We start from the raw sequence: 6918 nt of genomic DNA, 5'->3' as shown, positions 1-6918 counted from the left end.
ATCAAGTTGTTTGACCCCCTACACTGAACTCACATGGCAACAGAAAAGCTATTTACAAAAGGATTAACCAAGTAGGCGCTCAAAAATCAAGTTAATGAGAAATATTTTACCTTATATCATCTGAATTGAAGACAACTGTTTAAAAGACAGTGTCTCAGTGATGGACAAAGCTTAGAACAGGCAAGTGGTTAACCAGTTTGTTGCATGGTGCAGAAACAATCACCTCATAATGAACACAAAAGAATGGATGATTGTGGATTTCAGGAGGAACAGGAGTAAACAAAGCACGGTTTATATGCTGAGAAAGGAGGGAGAAGTCTGGAAATGTAACAACGACTACATCAAACAAAAAGAGAACAGATTCTACTTCTTGAGGTGTGTGCCAGGTGGGCACCGAATATATAATAGGGCCATCAGATAAAGTTTGGGAACGACTACTTTAATGTCTACACCAAGATGCGGAATATCTTCTCCAAGTCTCTTGTGGAAATTTCAATCTGCTTTCCAGCCATTTGTTCGGGCAGCAGCATCAGAGTCAGTGAGTTTTAAGTCAGTTGTCAGTCAGTTGTAATTAATTTTACCTCCACAGTTTGTACAGTCTATCTAAACCTAGTCACTAAGGTATACCACTCTTGCACAAGTCACTGTGCCCTTGCCATGCGGGTTCCTCCTCTAGCTCTTGCACCAATAAACCTGCCTTTTCTGCCTCTTTTTTCTTCATCTGGCTGGTAAGAGCATTTTTTTCAAGCTGCCTGTAAAGCACAGATATTGACCACAAGAAAGTGAGACTATATTACTGAATCTAAAGACACAGCTGTCGTTGTCTTTTCCCTTTTAAACATGCTTATATTTATACTGTGACACTGCATAAAATCTTACATAAATGCAAAATCAGAGTATAAAAAAACTTAAGTGACTGATTAAATTGTTTGGCAGAACGACTACAGCTGTAGTGAGCATCTGTTATTCAAACATCAAGAAAATATCTTACAACTAATGAGCTTACCATATAGCACTTCAAAAACTTTAAGCCCTCAAAATTCTCGCTTTCCATGGCGCCCAACGAAATTATATTGCCTGAAAAGAGCACTTACAGTAATGAAGGGCATCATTCTTCTTGTGGTTTCATCAACAGTGCTCCCTCCAATCTCTGCCACAACAGCAACCTTAGAACAGACAAGGACATTAATTTTACTGACAGCAGTAGCTTCAGTCACACCTAAAAGAAAACAAGCAGAGCTACACAGTAATTAGACTTAATAATATTCATGCTATTTGACTGAGAGAGAGTTAAGTGTTTGCTGGGCATGTTCTCATTTAGACACACCCCTGTGTGTCAGTTATCTGTTTTGCAGAGAGAGCGATGCTGCTACCAAAGCAAAGTTATGAATAAATTTGCGGATACCTTCCCCGGATTGTTGAGACTGAAATCAAGTGTGTAAGTAACTTTAAAAACTGATCTAACATTGTAGAGCAGCAATTTGGACTGGTCTCCATTTCAAGAGCTTTGCCACAGATTGACCATCAGCCCCAAACATCATCTCTGACTCCCGGTCCCGTGGATTATTCCTCACCCTCTGAGCCACATGCTGTACCATGGCACAAAATGCCAAGAGAAAAGACCAAACTCTAAGGAGAGAAGAGAACTTTTTCGTGTTATTATTGATGATGTCCTGTGTAAAGAAAATATATTATATAAGACATGCAGCCTGTACTGTGGAAGCCGGATTGCTCAGGGGTGTTTTATCATTTGTCATTGTGTTACAGTTTGACCGTGCTATTTTGCTTTGTTTTTTAATGTCAATTTTATGTCTAAGATGTTACGCGACAACGTGTTATTTTGTGTTAAAGTTCTTCTCATGTCCTGCTGCATAAATGCGTTTTAACTGAACATAGCGAGGAGATACCAGACTATCGGATCTTTAAGTCTGACGTAATTTGCTGTGTCTGGGCCCAAACTCTGCTGCAGGTCCATAAGTCAAACGATCACTGCGGCATCACTGAGAGTTTAAAAAAAACTGTCTAAATTCTTTCATCTGTAATAAAATTAAGGGTGTGGCTGCTCTACCAGGTGTAACAATTAAGATCAACATCCAGGCATCTATGAAAACAGAATTATGAAATTTTACGGAGTTAGAAGTTAGCAGGTGAGTTAGTTCACTAGTTTCCATCTGAATATAATGTACCATGTTCTGACTGACAGATTTCTGAAACAAATTAAAACATACAGCTCTGCTTCTGACATAAATGAAGACAGGAAAATAAACAGCAGTGACGTATGTAGGGTTACTGAAGTTGGGCTAGCTGGTTTATAATAATGAGCTACGTGATCGCTAGCAACACAGCTATGTTAGCATAATATAACAGTGAATCTGGAGGACAAAGGCTAACTTCTTCGACTTGATAAAAGTTAGAGTTCCCGATGGTTAGGGACAAATACAGTCGCATGGCAGGATGCTGTAAATTGACCAAACTTCAGTTATGAGAACAACTGAGATAATCCATCCACAGTATATGAGGTTAGTCATTAATATACTGCTGCATGGGCTGGACTGTAGTTACATCGTAAGGGTTTAAAAGCTGAGCTTTAAAATGAATAGCGGTAATAAAAACCGAGAGAGGCCGACAGTGATTACTCACTGTTTTTAGGGGCTTGTTGAGATTAAATAGAACAAGATACAAACCATTAAGATATGTTAAAAACACAACAGCCAATTAAATGCAAAGTAGTTGGGGCCTGGAAGCAGGGTTCATCACATCATCACTTAAAGACTCTAATGCTTTTCTGGATGATGGCTTTCTCTTCACAGTTCTGTTCAAAACACGGTGACCTTTGGTCTATTTAATAAATGTTCATCCTGTTTGGCCTAAACGTTAAAGCGTCATTTCAGTTTTTTCGCTTTCTGTGATTGAGTTTGGTATCCCTGCTTTATGGAGCTCAAACCAAGGCAAATTTTAGGTGATTACACTGTCCCTTAAATTTATTTTTCATTTCTTTACTTATTTTGTGACACAAAACACCTCAGTGTTAAGTAAAATTATGAGTAGCAGATGATTTGACCTTTGACCTCTGGGAGTAGGTCCTTTCAGGGGCCAAATATCCATGCTAGCTACTGCTAAGACTAATATCATCATCCCTGAGGCAACAAACCAAGTTCTGTTGGTGGGAGGGACGAATGTATTGATTCACATATGAACAAGGAGCCCAAGCTCCCAAAAAGTAGGTTGAAATATTTTTTTGTCTGAAAATTTAAAATCATTGCCATAGAGAGTTAAAATAATTTAAGGATAAAATGAATTCAAATGATTTTCTGCGACTACAAAAATGACCTAAATAAGACAGAAGTACACATTCAATGTTTTTAGGTTTTTGTCTACAACAGGCATGAGTTTTCAATATTTGTTATGCACAAGGTTCAGCTGCCCCGATGAAGTGTCTTATTTCTATTGAGCTCCTATTTTGGATTTAGGAGACAGACACTCTTTCTACTTTTAAGATTAAGCTTAAAACTGAACTTTTTGATAGAGCATATACTAAGGGCTGAATCAGATATGTGTTTATACACCGCTCTGCATTTAATTAATAGTTATTGTTAATCTCTTCCACAGCGTGTCTTTTGTCTGGTCTTCCTCCCCTCACCCCCAACAGGTCGCAGCATATCGCCGCCCTTCCCGGAACCTGGTTCTGCCGGAGGTTTCTTCCTGTTAAAAGTGAGTTTTTCCTTCCCACTGTTGCCAAGTGCTTGCTCAAAGGGGGTAGTCTGATTGTTGAGGTTTTTTCTTTTTTATTGTAGGCTTTCTACCCTTCAATCTAAAGCGCCTTGAGGAAAATGTTGTGATTCGCCTCTGTATAAATGAAATTGAATTGAATTGAGTGGGTTCAGCAGTTTTTAATAAATAAATAAATAAATGTGACTGATATTGTAAGAAATACCCTGCATGTAACTCATGGTAAGAAGAGCAATATCGCCCCCTCCTGGTTCAACTAAACTCCCATGTTTTTGTCAGAGAGACCGAGTAGTTTATTACTGTTATATAAAATTTTCCTTCTGTGTATTTAATAAATAATTATATAGAAGTCAGTAACACCTACTCATATTTATGAGCAGCATTCCACCAACTCATTACAAACGAGATCCCGTTAACTACTGCTAAGTGGTCTTGAGCAGTAGTTCCCCAGGAGAAGTTTTTTTTTCCTTTGCAATAATCCCTTCAATAAAAACACATATGCACTAACCTCATGCTTGCTGTTAACAATAGCCTAAAGACACAAAATCAAGTCAAGTTTTTTCCTGAAGTTGACATTTATTTATTTATTTATTTTATAATTATATTGATTCTATTGATTGTTTGCCAAGCACTGAGGTCTCTGCTTAGACTGTTCTACTGGGATTACTAATTTAAAAATGAGGCAAAAGCACCAACGTTGTGCTCAAAAATGGCACAGTGAGCTACAACCTGTTGTTGTAGTAACTCTAACACGGTTATTTATTTATGCTTTTTTAAATACATACGTGTTCAGTTTTTTTTATAACTAATTATATAATTTTTTTTCTTGCAAAAATGTCACCTTAACACCCAAATACGTACATACGGAATTCAAAACTTTCTTATGATTACCCGTTTGGCTGGTAACATGGACCCAGTCTGATGTAAACTTATTGAATATTGCTGCTGAACTCTCAGCCATTGACTGTATATAAGTTATATAGAGATACAGTCTTTATTTTTTATTTTTTTTATTTTTTTGAAGGCTGCAGTCAAAGCAAATTATTGTAAAAACAAGACAAGTCAACTGTGGAAAAGTAACAAATCAGAAATCCTGTTAACAAATAATATTACAAATTGAAGAGCACTGATGAAGATAAGAGGAAGCATTTCAAGTTAGTCATTCTCTCGGTGAATACAAATCAAAATAAAATACGAGGAGATTAAAAAATACAAACATTAAAATAAATAGCTTTATTATTTCAACGTTTAACAGTTTCTTATTATTAAGGAAGATAATTTCTTAATTTTTGTCAGTCTGTATAAAAAAAATAGTAACGTAAATTGCGTAAAGGTCTGCGTGATGACGCTACCGGCGTGCTGTGCGGAGGGGGCGTGGCCGACGGCTTTGGCTGCTGCAGCCAGAAAGAAGCAGTGAAGGAAACAGTGCGGCAGTTTGAGGACGCTCTCCTGCTAACAGTTTGTGTTTCTGCTCGTTAATCGGATATTTAATCCCGCACGCAGCCGAGCCGGTAAGTAGAGTTTATTTACGGTAAACCTTAATTTAGGTGACGCCGTATTAAGATGTTTTTTGTCGGCTGTTTAGAGCTAATTTCTGCGGATTTTGTCAGTGTTTATAGTGCTGAGTGTAAGTTGGGAAACGGAAGCGTTGGTTTGGTTTCAGTGAAGAAGACAGTTCACAGATAAAACTTGTAACTGACGTCTAACGTCAGACGCAGAGGACATTAACTAAGACAGCACGGGGGGTATAAATGCGCTGAAGTGTTCAATGTTGTACTGACAGGACATATTAAGATGTGTAGGTGGTTTCTTGAGTGTGGCAGGCGGGTCAGAGCGCAGAAACGCTGCTGCCTCTATTACGTAACTTATTGAGGAAAACGATGCGTTTTCCTACAACCCCGTGCCTCTGTGTGTGTGACAGGAGTGTAAACATACACAGTGTCCTGCTATGACACCGCTGGGCGTGCTTACAGCAGTGATGCTGCGGCTCATGCACGCATCAACATGGCCATTTGTTCTCGCGTTACTGCGTGTGGATGCTGGCACATGTGGTCCGCGCACTTTACTGCAGTTTTTTTTCTGCTGGTTTTGAGTTTCAAGGTCAGCTGGACATCGATTTCTGAAGAGCTGATGATGCTCTAGAGGAGGAGGAGGAGGTGGTGGTGGTGGTCGTGGAGGGTGACCTGCCAGGAAATAAGGCCTTCAATGCGAGTGTGTATGAATGGATTTAAATTAGCTTCAATGCTGGTGCCAGATGATGAGCAAATAAGTCTTCCAGCTGGCTTTTGCATCTTTGATTTCAGGCATGTAAAGAGACCCCTAAAAGTTTAGTCTGGTTTATTAAACAGTATATATATATAAACAAATTACAGTATATAGGTTATAATCACACATTTGTGTGGAACAGGTGTTACATTTAGGCAGTTTGAGTGTGTTTTACTTTGCTTTGGTGAAAGTATTACATCCTTCAGGTCTGTCTTAATTCTTCATGTTGTAGTGTCAATAAGGTGCTGGGAACACTCCTTAGAGATTTTGGTCAACGTTACATGATAACATTGCAGAGTTGCAGCACATTTATCGGCTCCACATCTATCAGAAGATGGTGCACTGTCCAGGGACCATGTCAAGGAATGGACATGGTCAGTAAATATACTCAGGTAGGCTGTGGTGTTTAAACGATGCTCAGTTGGTACTAAGGGGCCTAAAGTGTGTCAAGAAAATATCCCCTATACCATGACACCATCAGCAGCAGTCTGAACTGTTGATATGAAGCCATACAGATCCATGCTTTCATGTTGTTTACATCAAATTCTGACTCATCTTTCTAATCTTCTATTGTCCAGTTTTAGCGAGCCTGTGTGAACCATGGCCTCAGCTTCCTGTTGTTATCTGACCGGAGTGGCATACAGTGTGGTCTTCTACTGTTGAGATGCTCTTCTGCATACATTGATTGTAAAAAGTGCATATTTGAGTTACTGTTGCCTTCCTTTCAGGTCAAAGCAGTCTGGCCATTCCCTTGTTGGCCATTCTCTGTAAACCCTGATGATTGTGTGGGAAAATCCCAGCACATCAGCAGTTTCTGATTTACCCAGACAAGCTGCCATGCCACATTCAGTGTCACTTAAATCACCTTTCTTCCACATCCTGATGTGCAGTTGCCATGTGATTGGCTGGTTAAAATTTGTGTGT

The 6918-nt window shown here is 39.0% G+C and overlaps 1 protein-coding gene across 8 annotated transcripts in view; it reads left to right on the top strand.

Moving 5' to 3' along the window:
- The first annotated feature begins 2410 nt into the window (after window positions 1-2410).
- LOC309700617 (inositol polyphosphate-4-phosphatase type I A-like) overlaps window positions 2411-6918 on the top strand; it is an 81308-nt gene continuing 76800 nt past the window's right edge. For 5 of the 8 annotated variants that reach the window (XM_082524278.1, XM_082524280.1, XM_082524279.1 and 2 more), the window contains exon 1: window positions 5091-5240. The gene's annotated coding sequence lies outside the window, so the exon portion shown is untranslated. Of the gene's footprint in view, window positions 2520-3609; window positions 3712-5090; window positions 5241-6918 lie in introns of those variants that run through there. The other 3 variants (XM_082524281.1, XM_082524277.1, XM_082524276.1) reach the window with 2 other exon arrangements.

This window comes from Aulonocara stuartgranti (assembly GCF_965226115.1).
Source record: "Aulonocara stuartgranti genome assembly, chromosome: 23".
NCBI lineage: Eukaryota > Metazoa > Chordata > Actinopteri > Cichliformes > Cichlidae > Aulonocara > Aulonocara stuartgranti.
This window is presented reverse-complemented; position numbering and strand designations above follow the sequence as displayed.